This window comes from Manis pentadactyla, chromosome 5 (genome assembly GCF_030020395.1).
Source record: "Manis pentadactyla isolate mManPen7 chromosome 5, mManPen7.hap1, whole genome shotgun sequence".
NCBI lineage: Eukaryota > Metazoa > Chordata > Mammalia > Pholidota > Manidae > Manis > Manis pentadactyla.
Window position 1 is genome coordinate 83,431,241 of NC_080023.1, and position 15,028 is coordinate 83,446,268.

The following is a 15,028-nucleotide window of genomic DNA, read 5'->3' on the forward strand; positions in this document are numbered from 1 at the left end:
AGAAAAAGGGGGAAAAGAAACTTCAAAAATAACTACAAGCTCCCCTCTATATTACCTTACATACCCATTTTATTACTGCAGTTGCTCAAGGCAATAATAAACAGTTGATCCTTGAACATCACAGGTTTGAACTGCATGGGTCCACTTAAACACAGATTTCTATCAATAAATATGTTGGAAATTTCTTGGAGATTTGTGACAATTTGAAAAACTTTTGCTTAAAGAATACAGTATATAATACACAAAATAATGTGTCAGTATATGTTATTGTAAGTCTGGTCAACAGTAAGCTATTAGTAGTTGAGTTTGGTGGGGAGTCACAAGATATATGCAGGTTTTTGACTGTGTGGGGGACTTGGTATTCTAACCTCCACGTTGTTAAAGGGTCAACTGTACTTTACTCCTAGAAGGCTGGGTTAAACCTGATTAAAAGCACACTTCCTAAAGGTGTGTGTGGATAAAGTGAGAGTTCCTGTGACCAGGATTCTCACCTGGCCCTGGTTGGCTAGCTCACTGCACATGTGTGGGCAGTACGTTGCTATTGACTTGATATAAAGAGCTCTGCCTAGTGGTCTGGGCAACACGGTGGCATGGCTGCAAGGCTGTATGAAAGTAGAGCAGAAGCCAGAGTGCTGGCATCACCAAGGATAGAGGCCCAGAGGTGGGCTGTGTGAGCAGAGAGGCCCAGAGGTGGGCTGTGCTGGCAGAGAGGCCCAGAGGCAGAGACCAACTTGCTGCATGCAGACTCGCTCTGAGTGAACAGGATTTTAGTGATTGACCTACCACTGTGGAAATAAACCCTTAAACCCCAAGAACATTTTAACTGTCATTTTCTTTGGTCACACTGAATCCATAGTGAACTTGCTGGGGACTGAAACCCATTGGCAAGACAATTGGCGTAGTCAGTAGGATTCATTGTTGACCAAGGAAAAAGACATGCTGCCCTTATGGGAGGGGTGCTTCAGCGGGCTGCCCCTATGAATGGGGAGACAGTGGATTGTCCCCTAGTGAGTATGTGGTCTGAGGTGGCTTGCCTCCTAGAGGACTGGGCCCCACCCCAGGACTGGAGGCAAGTGGAGGTGAGACCTGAGGCAACAGGGGTGGCCCTTGGTATAGTAAGTAGGTCTCTTGAGAGAGAAGCGTGCTCATGAGGCAGTGGGAACTGTAGATTGGGTGCTTCTCACGGTATAAAAAAAGTCTACATAAGAGAAAGACACGCTCCTGAAAAAGACTCAAGAAATGGCAGCATGAGAATGCAAGTTGCAAACTGCTGTGAATTCACTGAAGAAGGAAATGGCATTGATGTGAGAGGAGGCAGCACAAGAACACTGGCAGCGAGGTGCAGTTGAAGAGGTAAAAGATTCCGTACAGAATAAGATGGTGGCGCTGCCAGGTGCTCTGAAGGAAGAAAAGGCCATAAAGGAAAAAGACGAACTCCTGGGGGAAGTACAGGCAGAGGTGGCATGAGAATGCTAGCTGCGAAGCATTGAAGTAAAGGTAAAAGAGCTGCTGAAGACTGAGCTAGTATTTCTGCAGGGCACTGTAGTAGAGGAGGCACTTGAGGGAGTGGAGAGAAAGGTGCCATCAGCCCCGGAAATGGAGGAGCTGGGGAAGAATGAAGGGGTGGTGCTGGGGGTGCTGACCCCTCCTACTGAAAGCAAGCCCAGTGGTTGTAAAGAAAATAAAGACCCAGCAGCCGAGTGTTCCCCAAAGAGAGGTGCAGCCCCTTCCCCAGGTTGTGGAGCACTCTATGCTCTGCCCCTATACTCAGGCTGAAGCAATAAGAACACGGAAATAAATGAAGTCTGCTACTCACAAGAAGAAGGTAAAGGGCTCCATGAAGGTTATGAGGACCCAGATGTGGGTTGATTTAATATGGGCAGGAGCAGATGGAAAGAAATTAGATGGAAAGCCAAAAGGATCTTGAGCTATGTAAACAACTGAAACCAGAGCAGCAGTTCAAGCCATTAAGACAAAGACGCAGAGGTTAAGAGACAGAGCAACAATATATGCCTGTGTCACACTCAGTCCAGCAGGCTGGGAACTAAGGAACTTCAGGCGCCCTAACCCCCTGGGTGGCGATGCAGCTCTGAAGCCGCTCATGGTGATAAGCAGCCTGTTGTTCCTTCCCCGCCGCCAGCACTGCAAACAAACTGGCTGACCCGCCATTGGCTGTGGAACAGCTGGGGAGCAGCCTCACCTACAGCAATGATAAAGCTTAGCATAGAGGCTTCTCCCTGAGCGTGGCTAACTGGCCCAGACCGAGAGGCTGCTCCCTGCCTGTGGTTGACCGGCAGAGATAGTGGAGACTGGCACAGGATCCAGGAGGCACAAAGGAGCTCTGTTCTTGCAGGAGAACACACACTGCTTGCCTGCAACCCCTTCCAGTGCCCCAGGCCATTCCAAAGGCTTCCCTGCCCACAGCAGCTTGGGATTAATGCAGAGGCTGCTCCCTGCATGTGGTTGACTGACACAGCCACCAGAGATGGGTGCGGAGAACAGGAGGCACAAAGGGGTTTTGCTCTTGCGGCAGAACATGTGCTGCTGGCCTGCTACCCCTGCCATTGCCTTAGCCTGCCCACAGCAGCTTAGGGGATTAACCCAGAGGCTGCTCCCTTTGTGTGGTTAACCGGCACAGACAGCGGAGACAGGCAAGGCCACCAGCAAGTAGGAAGGGACTACTGTTCTCCCAGCTGACACACACCACTTGCTGGAGACTACTCCCATTGCCATGAAAAGGGAGAAGAACCTTGTTTAGTTCAAAATCCCTCAAACACCAGAGAGAGCGTAGGTGAGACTGAAATAAAAAAATCTTCCTGAAAAAGAATTCAAAATAAAAGTCACGAGCATGCTGATGGAGCTGCAGAGAAATATTCAGGAGCCGAAGGGATGATTTCAGGAGGGAGATAACAGAAGTGAAACAAACAATGAAAGATATAAGAGCAGACTGGATGAGGTGAAAGAGACTGTTAATGGAATAGAAATCAGAACTGGAGTACAGAGAAGCTGAGGCAGAGAGAGATAAAAGAATCTCTAGGAATGAAAGAATATTAAGAGAACTGTGTGACCAATCCAAGTGGAAGAATATTCACATTACAGGGATACCAGAAGAAGAAGAAGAGAGAAAAAGGGATAGAAAGTATCTTTGAAGAAATAATTGCTGATAACTTTGCCAATCTGAGGAGGGAACTAGTCTCTCAGACCATGGAAGTCCCACAGATCTCCCAACACAAGGGACTCGAGGATAACACCAAGAAATAATAATTAAAATGGCAAAGATCAAAGACAAGGACAGAGTATTAAAAGCAGCCAGAGAGAGAAATAAGATCACCTACAAAGGGAAGCCTATCAGGCTATCATTACACTTCTCAGTAGAAACCTTACAGGCCAGAAGGGAAAGGCATGATATATTCAATGCAATGAAACAGAAGGGCCTCGAACCAGGAATACTGTATCCAGCAAGATGACATTTAAATTTGAAGGAGGTATTAAACAATTCCCAGATAAGCAAAAGTTGAGGGAATTTACCTCCCACAAACCACCTCTACAATGTATTTTAAAGGGACTGCGCTAGATGGAAGTATGCGTAAGGCTAAGTAGCTGTCACAAGAGAAGAAAAAACCACAGCAAAGAAAGTAGACTATCCAAAAACTAACTAAAGGCAAAATAAAATCAGCTATCCATAAGATCAGTCAAGAGAAACTCAAACAGGACAGAATAAAACACCTAACATATAAAGAGTGGTGGAGGAAGAAAAAGAAGGGAGAGAAATAAAGAATCATCAGACTGTGTTTATAATAGTGTAATAAGTGAGTTAAGTTAGACAGTTAGATAGTAAAGAAGCTGCCCTTGACCTTTGGTAACAAATCCGAAGTCTGCAATGGCACTAAGTACATATCTATTGATAATCACCCTAAATGTAAATGGACTGAATGCACCAATCAAAAGACACAGAGTAATAGAATGGATAAACAACACCCATCTGTAAGATTCCTCAAGGGAGGAACAACCTAAGACAGGCACAGTCGCAGGGGGGCCATCAGGTGAGAAATTGGGGATCAACAGAGGTGAGGCTTAGAACCTCACCCCCCCTGTTCTGAGAGAAATCTTCTGCATACGTGGATGTTTTATTGCCCTGGTCTAGCTTGGATTAACACATAGTCTACAGGCACACACCTGATCATCTACATTTGCTCTCTTACAACACTAAACTATGTTTTCTACCTTTATCTTGTATCTACCTACCACTTCAGCATTTTATTAAAAATAGTAATAATAAAGAGAGAAATGTGGTATCCACATATAAATCAAGTATAAAACTCAAATGAGTATTCATATTTGAACTGACTGTTTATAGTTCATAATGCATGAGCAAAACTGAAAGTTTCTGTGATGACTGCCCTTGTACTGTTCCCCATGTAACTTATTCATTATGTAAGAATTTGTTCTCCATGTAAGAACTTGTTCGTTATGCTTCAGAAGATTGGAGACTGATGAAAATTAGGCTTGGGGTTGATTAATGATTGTGCATTGAGCATTGACTCCCCTATACAGAATTTTATTGTTGTTAACAACCATTTGATCAATAAATATGAGAGATGCACTCAAAAAAAAAAAAAGTACACACTTCCAACTGTAAAATAAATAAGTAACCAGGATGTAATGTATAGCATAAGGAATATAGTCAAAATATTGTAACAACTTGGTATGGTGATAGCTGGTACCTAGAATTATCATGTATATAAATGTTGAATCACTGTGTTGTACACCTGAAACTAATGTAATACTATGTGTCAACTACCCTTCAATAAAAATTAATTATCTACAAAACAAAAAACAAACAAACAAGAAACAACACCCATCTATATGCTGCCAACAAGAGACTCACTTCAAACCCAAAGATATACACAGATTAAAAGTAAAGGATGGAAAAATATATTTCATGCAAACAATAGAGATAAAAAAGCAGGTGTTGCAGTACTTGTATCAGACAAAATAGACTGCAAAACAAAGAAAGTAATGAGACAAAGAAGGACATTACATAATGATAAAGGGCTCAGTCCAACAAGAGGACATAACCATTATAAATATCTATGCACCCAACACAGGAGCACCTACATATGTGAAACAAATACTAATAGAATTAAAGGGGCAAATAGAATGCAATGCATTCATTTTAGGAGACTTCAACACACCACTCACTACAAAAGACAGATCAACCAGGCAGAAAATAAGGACACATAGGCACTGAACAACACATTAAACTGGATGGACCTAACAGACATCTACAGAACTCTATACCCTGAAGCAGCAGAATACACATTCTTCTCAAGTGCACATGGAACATTTTCAAGAATAGACCACATACTAGGCCACAAAAAGAGCCTCAGTAAATTAAAAAAGATTGTAATTTTACCAACCAACATCTCAGATCAGAAGGGTGTAAAACTAGAAATAAATTATACAAAGAAAACAAAAAGGCTTGCAAACACATGGAGGCTTAACAACATGCTCCTAAATAATCAATGGATCAATGGCCAAATTAAAACAGAGATCAAGCAATATATGGAGACAAATGAAAACAACAGCACAATGCCCCAACTTCTGTGGGAGGCAGTGAAGACAGTTCTAAGAGGTAAGTATATAGCAATCCAGATGTATCTAAAGAAGGAAGAACAATCCCAAATGAATAGTCTAAATTCACAATTATTGAAACTGGAAAAAGAACAAATGAGGCCCAAAGTCTGCAGAAGGAGGGACATAATAAAGATCAGAGAAGAAATAAAATTGAGAAAAATAAAACAATAGAAAAAATTAATGAATCCAAGAACTGATTCTTTGAGAAAATAAACAAAATAGATAAACCCCTAGCCAGGCTTATTAAGAAAAAAAGAGAATCTACACACACAAACAGAATCAGAAATGAGAAAGGAAAAATCATAATGGACATCAGGGGAACACAAAGAATTAGAGAACACTATGAAAATCTCTTTGCTAACAAAGTAACCTATATGAAATGGATAACTTTCTAGAAAAGTACAACCTTCCAAGACTGACCCAGGAAGAAACAGAAAATCTAAACAGACCAATTATCAGCAATGAAATTGAATCAGTAATCAAAAAACTAATGAAGATCAAAACCCACAGACCAGATGGATTCAGCGCTGAATTTTATCAGGCATTTAGAGAAGACAACTTAATACCCATTCTCCTTAAAATTTTCCAAAAAATAGAAGAGGACGGCATACTTCCAAACTCATTCTGTGAAACCAGCATCACTCTAATACCAAAACCAGGCAAACACCCCACCAAAAAAAAACTACAGACCAATATCCCTGATGAATGTAGATGCAAAAATACTCAACAAAGTATTAGCAAACCGAGTTAAAAAATACATCAAAAGGATCATACACCATGACCAAGTGGGATTCATCCCAGGGATGCAAGGATGGTACAACATCTGAAAATCCATCAACATCATCCACCACATCAACAAAAAGGACAAAAACCACATGATCATTTCCATAGATGCTGAAAAAGCATTCGACAAAATTCAACATCCATTAAAACTCAACAAAATGGGTATAGAGGGCAGGTACCTCAACATAATAAAGGCCATATATGACAAACCCACAGCCAACATCATACTGAACAGTGAGAAACTGAAAGCTTTTCTTCTAAGATCAGGAATAAGACAAGGATGCTCACTCTCTCTGCTTTTATTCAACATAGTACTGGAGTTCCTAGCCACGGCAATCAGACTACACAAATAAATAAAGTCATCCAGATTGGCTATTGTAAATAGTGCTGTGATAAACAGGGGTGCATATGGCTTTTTCAAACTGGGCTCTTGCATTCTTAGGGTAAATTCCTAGGAGTAGAATTTCTGGGTCAAATGGTATTAATTACTTTGAGTTTTTTGAGGAACCTCCATACTGCTTTCCATAATGGTTGAACTAATATACATTCCCAACAGCAGTGTAGGAGGGTTCCCCTTTCTCCACATACTCATGAACATTTGTTGTTGTTTTTTGGATGGTGGCCATCCTAACTGGTGTGAGGTGATATCTCATTGTGGTTTTAATTTGCATTTCTCTGATGATTAGCGATGTGAAGCATCTTTTCATGTGCCTGTTGGCCATCTAAATGTCTTTTTTGGAGAAGTTCTGTTCATATCCTCTTCCCGTTTTTTAATTGGATTATTTACTTTTTGTTGAGGTGCGTGAGCTCTTTAAAGAATTTGAATGTCAACCCCTTATCCGATGTCATTTGTGAATATATTCTCCCCTACTGTAGAATGTCTTTTTGTTCTACTGATGGTGTCCTTTGCTGTACAGAAGCTTTTTAGTTTGATATAGTCTCATTTGTTCATTTTTGCTTTTGTTTCCCTTGCCCATGGAGATATGTTCATGAAGTTGTTCATGTTTATATTCAAGAGAGTTCTGCCTATGTTGTCTTGTAAGAGTTTTATGGTTTCATGACTTACATTCAGGTCTTTGATCCATTTTGAGTTTACTTTTGTGTATGGGGTTAGACAATAATCCAGTCTCATTCTCTTGCATTTAGCTGTCCAGTTTTGCCAACACCAGCTGTTGAAGAGACTGTCATTTCCCCATTGTATGTCCATGGCTCCTTTATCATATATTAATTGACCTATATGGTTGGATTAATATCTGGACTCTCTTATTCTGTTCCACTGGTCTGTGGGTCTGTTCTTGTACCAGTACCAAATTGTCTTGATTACTGTGGCTTTGTAGTAGAGCTTGAAGTTGGGGAGCGAGATCCCCCCCTACTTTATTCCTCCTTCTCAGGATTGCTTTGGCTATTTGGGGCCTTTTGTGGTTCCATATGAATTTAAAAACTATTTGTTCTAGTTTGTGAAGAATGTTGTTGGTATTTTGATAGGGATTGCATTGAATCTGTAGATTGCTTTAGGCAGGATGTCCATTTTGACAATATTATTTCTTCCTGTACAGGAGCATGGGATGAATTTCCATTTATTAGTGTCCTCTTTAATTTCTCTTAGGAGTGTCTTGTAGTTTTCAGGGTATAGGTCTTTCACTTCTGTTGTTATGTTTATTCCTATGTATTTTATTCTTTTTGATGCAATTGTGAATGGAATTGTGTTCTTGATTTCTCTTTCTGCTAGTTAATTGTTAGTGTATAGGAAAGCCACAGATTTCTGTGTGTTAATTTTGTATCCTGCAACTTTGCTGTATTCCGATATCAGTTCTAGTAGTTTTGGGCTGGATTCTTTAGGGTTTGTACAATATCATGTCATCTGCAAACATTGACAGTTTGTCTTCTTCCTACCAATCTGGATGCCTTTTATTTCTTTGTCTTGTCTGAACAGAACGTTCTTGGGATGAAAGGGTTTTACCCATTGGGGAGCGTTGTGTATTTTCTTCTGTCATTGTCCCCGCCGCCAGAAAGAACTGAAGGACAGAGACACAGTAGTGAAGTAGAGTAAAAGTTTTATTTAAAGTTATGTAAAGAGAGAAAAAGTATGGCCACCTCAGCAAGGAGATGCTCTCTGAAGGGTTGGAGAGAGAAAGTTTAAGATTAAAAGGTTACACACTTAGAGTAGGGAACATCCGAAAGAAGAGTGCATGAAAGTTTGGGGGTTCCCCCCCCTTTTTTTCTTTTGAATATATATTTGTTTGATTGTCTGGAATGTCATCTTCCTGCAAAGCTACTGATGTATAATATATTCCACTAAAAACTGGCATTGAGCCATTTTAACATGCAAGTTTAGACTGTGTTTCAAGGAATGAGACCCAGATAGTGACTTTTCTCATGTGGATCTTCACCCAGGTAGCTCATTTCTGTAGCCTAATCAGCATCAAATAGGGGGTACTGCCTTCAGTCTTCAGTTCACTTGTAGACACAGCCTGAGATACCACTGTCCTAGGAGTTTCTGACCAAAGTGCCACCTTGGATTTTAGTTCTTTATTCTGTGCTTCAAGAATGTTCACCTTTTCCTTGAGATTTTCAATTCATTTATTTTGTTCTCAAGTTATTTTTTAATCCTTCCATCTCTTGGATGACACTGCACAGGTTCTGGTGTTGGGAGCAAATCACAAACTGCAGATGAGAGATCTGCCCCTGGAGAAGGGAAATCTCCTTTGAAGACCTTGGCAGCTTTTAGTATATGTAGCATTGGATTTGAGTTGCAGCAGCTTGTTTTCCAAAGACCGTTTTTTTTTCTAGCAGTGTTCTCTTTTCTCTTTCTATTCTCTGGATAAGGTTCTCCCATTCTGTGATTTGATTATGTTTTTCTTCAAGCTTTTCAGCAACTTGATTCAGATTTTCAACATGTTGTTTCAATTTCTATTCTTTTTCAAGTTTATTAACCTGGAGTAAGCGTGTACTGTCCTCATACTTCTTTCTAACTTCTGCAGACTGTGTTTGGTAGGTTTCAAATAATCTCTGGGCCACATTTCTCAGAGCCGCTGCTCCTGCTTCTCTGGAGGCTTCCAACTTGATTTTCAATACTTCATTCTCTTTGTTCATTTCTACAAGCTGTAGGTTTTTTCCTTTCACTCTTTCCATGATCAGGTCCCAACTGCAACAAGAAGAATGCATTTCAGAATCACAGCCATTCTGAATGTTCCCACAGTGCTTTATATCCAGTTTGTGATTTGTACTGTTGTGTCCTATGTCATCTTTAAAAATTTGATTTCGGATCTTTTCCAGAGTATTTCGAATCTTTTTCACATACTCAGTTTCTTCAATAATGTGAGCTGATGTGGACTCATACAAGGCAGAATTATCTTCTGTCTTACCCCTTGGGGGAATTTCTGTGGTCACTGTTACTGTTGTCATTGTGAATTCTTTGTCGTTTGGACACCAAGTTCAAGGGTGTTTCCATCACAGAAAGGCTACCTTTCCTGGGGTGACAGAGCCGCGCCGCCAGCGCGGGGTCCCGGCGCTGCTCTCCCGCCGGCCAGGGTCGCCTCTGCGGGGCTCTGGTGGCCCCGCCCTGCGGACCCCGCCCTGGGCCTGGGGGTTCCCCCTTTTAAGGATTCTTCAGGAATGTGACTAAGGCCTCAGGTGCAGACTTGTTAAATGGTCTTTGGATAGTTAGAATTAACACAAGGAACTTCCTGCTCTGATTTCTCCCTGGGATACTGGAGTCTTGGTCTGGGAGCGTATCAGACTGCCTGCCCAGCCCCCACAGTGTGCTGAGTTGTCTGTTTGGTAGAGAGTATGTTAAGAATCTTAAATTTTCAACTTCCTGGGTATTAAAATACAATCCTTCCTGCCTTTCACTATGTTGTTTATGGCTGGGCCTGCATGATTAACACAATAGACGTGGGCTATGCTAAAGTACCCTCCTTTTTATCTGGGGAATATTCAAACATTCCAGGCCAAGTTTCTCCTGCTTTTTTGATCTTTAATTGATTAACTTTGGGTATTTTTGGTGGACTTTCTGGCCCTTTTCTCTTTCCACCCTGCTCATACCTATTTTCTTGCCTAACGTATCCAACTTTATTTCCATGGTGGCAGGTCAATCAGTAGAATTAATCCCATCTACTCACAGCGAGTCTGCATGCAGCCAGCTGATCTCTGCCTCTGGGTCTCTGCCTGCACAGCTGTCTCAGTCTCTGTCCTTTGCTCTCCTATAGCCTTGCAGTCATGCCACCATGTTGCACAGAGCACTGGGCAGGTTTCTTTATATAGAGTCAATAGCAAAGTATTGCCCACACTTGTGTAGTGAGCTAGCCAACCAGGGCCACATGAGAATCCTGGCTACAGGAACCTTCACTTTATCCACAAAAGTCCTGACCTTAACTGCCACTTTTCAATCAACTAACTCTTGCTCTCTCAGAAACACAATGTTCAGGAGCAATTAAGTACATCAGTCAAAAGTTTGAAAACCATGTGGTTTCAATCCAACCGGAAGTTACTTAAGTGATGGCATATGTGATGTTATCATACAAAAACAGTCTAAAATACACGATCCTGGAAAAAACAAAAGGGCACATATGAGTGTTAATAGTACTCCTTTGTGTAATTTTTATTTTTGCTATCATTAATCTACAATTATATGAAGAACACTATGTTTACCAGTCTCTGGCCCTCACCAAGTACCCCCCCCACACCACACTACAGTCACTGTCCATCAGTGTAGCAAGATGTTGTATAATCACTACCTGTCTTCTCTGTGTTGTACTGCCCTCCCCATAACCCCTCACAACACTATACATGCTAATCGTAATTCTCCCATTCTTCTTCCTCGCCCTTATCCCTCCCTTCCCACCCATCATCCCCAGTCCCTTTCCCGTTGGTAACTGTTAGTCCATTCTTGGGTTCTGTGATTCTGCTGCTGTTTTGTTCCTTCAGTTTTTCTTTGTTCTTATACTCCACATATGAGTGAAATCATTTGGTACTTGTCTTTCTCTGCCTGGCTTATTTCACTGAGCATAATACCCTCTAGCTCCATCCATGTTGTTGCAAATGGTAGGATTTGTTTTCTTCTTATGGCTGAGTAATATTCCATTGTATATATGTACCACATCTTCTTTATCCATTCATCTACTGATGGACACTTAGGTTGCTTCCATTTCTTGGCTATTATAAATAGTGCTGTGATAAACATAGGGGTACATCTGCCTTTTTCAAACTGGGCTGCTGCATTCTTAGGGTAAATTCCAGAAGTGGAATTCTGGGTCTAATGGTATTTCTGTTTTGAGCATTTTGAGGAACCTCCATACTGCTTTCCACAATGGTTGAACATTCCCACTAGCAGTGTAGAAGGGTTCCCCTTTCTCCACAACCTCGCCAACATTTGTTGTTGTTTGTCTTTTGGATGGTAGCCATCCTTACTGGTGTGAGGTGATATCTCATTGTGGTTTTAATTTGCATTTCACTGATGGCAAGCAATGTGGAGCATCTTTTCATGTGTCTGTTGGCCATCTGAATTTCTTCTCTAGAGAACTGTCTATTCAGCTCCTCTGCCCATTTTTTAATTGGATTATTTGCTTTTTGCTTGTTGAGGTGTGTGAGCTCTTTATATATTTTGGATGTCAACCCTTTATCAGATCTGTCATTTATGAATATATTCTCCCATACTATAGGATGCCTTTTTGTTCTATTAATGGTGTCCTTTGCTGTACAGAAGTTTCAGCTTGATATAGTCCCACTTGTTCATTTTTGCTTTTGTTTCCCTTGCCCGGGGAGATACGTTCAAGAAGAGGTCACTCATGTTTATATCTAAGAGATTTTTGCCTATGTTTTTTTCTAAGAGTTTTATGGTTTCATGACTTACATTCAGGTCTTTGATCCATTTTGAATTTACTTTTGTGTATGGGGTTAGACAGTGATCCAGTTTCATTCTCTTACATGTAGCTGTCCAGTTTTGCCAGCACCATCTGTTGAAGAGACTGTCATTTCCCCATTGTATGTCCATGGCTCCTTTATTGAATATTAATTGACCATATATGTTTGGGTTAATGTCTGGAGTCTCTATTCTGTTCCACTGGTCTGTGGCTCTGTTCTTGTGCCAGTACCAAATTGTCTACTGTGGCTTTGTAGTAGAGCTTGAAGTTGGTGAGTGAGATCTCCCCGCCTTTATTCTTCCTTCTCAGGATTGCTTTAGCTATTCGTAGTCTTTGGTGATTCCATGTGAATTTTTGAACCATTTGTCCCAGTTCATTGAAGAATGCTGTTGGTAATTTGATAGGGATTGCATTGAATCTGTATATTGTTTTGGGCAGGATGGCCATTTTGATGATATTAATTCTTCCTAGGCAGGAGCATGGATGAGTTTCCATTTGTTAGTGACCTCTTTAATTTCTCTTAAAGAGTGTCTTATAGTTTTCAGGGTATAGGTCTTTCACTTCCTTGGTAAGGTTTATTCCTAAGTATTTTATTCTTTTTGATGCAATTGTGAATGGAATTGTTTTCCTGATTTCTCTTTCTATTAGTTCATTGTTAGTGTATAGGAAAGCCACAGATTTCTGTGTGTTAATTTTGTATCCTGCAACTTTGCTGAATTCCAATATTAGTCCTAGTAGTTTTGGAGTGGATTCTTTAGGGTTTTTTATGTACAATATCATGTCATCTGCAAAAAGTGACAGTATAACTTCTTCTTTACCAATCTGGATTCCTTGTATTTTTTTGTTTTGTCTAAGTGCCATGGCTAGGACCTCCAGTACTATGTTGAATAACAGTGGGGAGAGTGGGCATTCTTGTCTTGTTCCCAATCTCAGAGGAAAAGCTTTCAGCTTCTTGCTGTTCAGTGTGATGTTGGCTGTGGGTTTATCATATATGGTCTTTATTATGTTGAGGTACTTGCCCTCTATACCCATTTTGTTGAGAGTTTTTATCATGAATGGATTTTGAATTTTGTTGAATGCTTTTTCAGCATCCATGGAGATGATCATGTGGTTTTTGTCCTTCTTTTTGTTGATGTGGTGGATGATATTGATGGATTTTCAGATGTTGTACCATCCTTGCACCCCTGGGATGAATCCCACTTGGTCATGGTGTATGATCCTCTTGATGTGTTTTTGAACTTGGTTTGCTAATACTTTGTTGAGTATTTTTGCATCTACATTCATCAGGGATATTGGTCTGTAGTTTTCTTTTTTGGTGGGGTGTTTGCCTGGTATTGGTATTAGGGTGATGTTGGCTTCATAGAATGAGTTTGGGAGTATTCCCTCCTCTTCTATTTTTTGGAAAACTTTAATGAGAATGGGTATTATGTCTTCTCTGTATGTCTGATAAAATTCCGAGGTAAATCCATCTGGCCTGGGGGTTTTGTTGTTGGGTAGTTTTTTGATTACCGCTTGAATTTCGTTGCCGGTAATAGCTCTGTTTAGATTTTCTGTTTCTTTCTGGGTCAGTCCTGGAAGGTTGTATTTTTCTAGGAAGTTGTCCATTTCTCCTTGGTTTTCCAGCTTGTTAGCATGTAGGTTTTCATAGTATTCTCTAATAATTCTTTGTATTTCTGTGGAGTCCATCATAATTTTTCCTTTCTTGTTTCTGATTCTGTTGATGTGTGTTGATTCTCTTTTTCTCTTAAAAAGTCTGGCTAGAGGCTTCTCTACTTTGTTTATTCTCTCCAAGAACCAGCTCTTGGTTTCATTGATTTTTCTCTGTTGTTTTATTCTTCTCAATTTTATTTATTTCTTCTCTGTTCTTTATGATGTCCCTCCTTCTGCTGACTTTAGGCCTCATTTGTTCTTCTTTTTCCAATTTCGATAATTGTGACATTAGACCATTCATTTGGGATTGCTCTTCCTTTTTTAAATATGCTTGGATTGCTATATACTTTCCTCTTAAGACTGCTTTTGCTGCGTCCCACACAATTTGGGTCTTTGTGTTGTTGTTGTCATTTGTTTCCATATATTGCTGGATCTCCATTTTAATTTGGTCATTGATCCATTGATTATTTAGGAGCATGTTGTTAAGCCTCCATGTGTTTGTGAGCCTTCTTGCTTTCTTCGTACAATTTATTTCTAGTTTTATGCCTTTGTGGTCTGAAAAGTTGGTTGGTAGGATTTTAATCTTTAGGAATTCACTGAGGCTCTTTTTGTGGCCCAGTGTCTGGTCTATTCTGGAGAATGTTCCATATGCACTTGAGAAGAATGTGTATGCTGTTGCTTTTGGATGTAGAGTTCTATAGATGTCTATTAGGTCCATCTGTTGTAGTGTGTTGTTCAGTGCCTCTGGGTCCTTACTTATTTTCTGTCTGGTGAATCTGTCCTTTAGAGTGAGTGGTGTGTTGAAGTCTCCCAAAATGAATGCCTTGCATTCTATTTCTTCCTTTAATTCTTTTAGTATTTTTTTCACATATGTTGGTGCTCCTGTATTGGGAGCATATATATTTATAATGGTTATATCCTCTTGTTGGACTGAGCCCTTTATCATTATGTAATGTCCTTCTTTATCTCTTGTTACTTTCTTTGTTTGGAAGTCTATTTTGTCTGATACTAGTATTGCAATACCTGCTTTTCTCTCCCTGTTGTTTGCATGAAATATCTTTTAGCATCCCTTGACTTTTTAAAAAAAATTTTATTTT

General features: G+C 40.3%; 1 pseudogene; it reads right to left on the bottom strand.

Annotated features, from left to right (window-relative positions):
* Positions 1 to 8,641: 8,641 nt before the first annotated feature.
* Positions 8,642 to 9,908, bottom strand: LOC118926734 (coiled-coil domain-containing protein 68-like; annotated as a pseudogene).
* Positions 9,909 to 15,028: the final 5,120 nt, after the last annotated feature.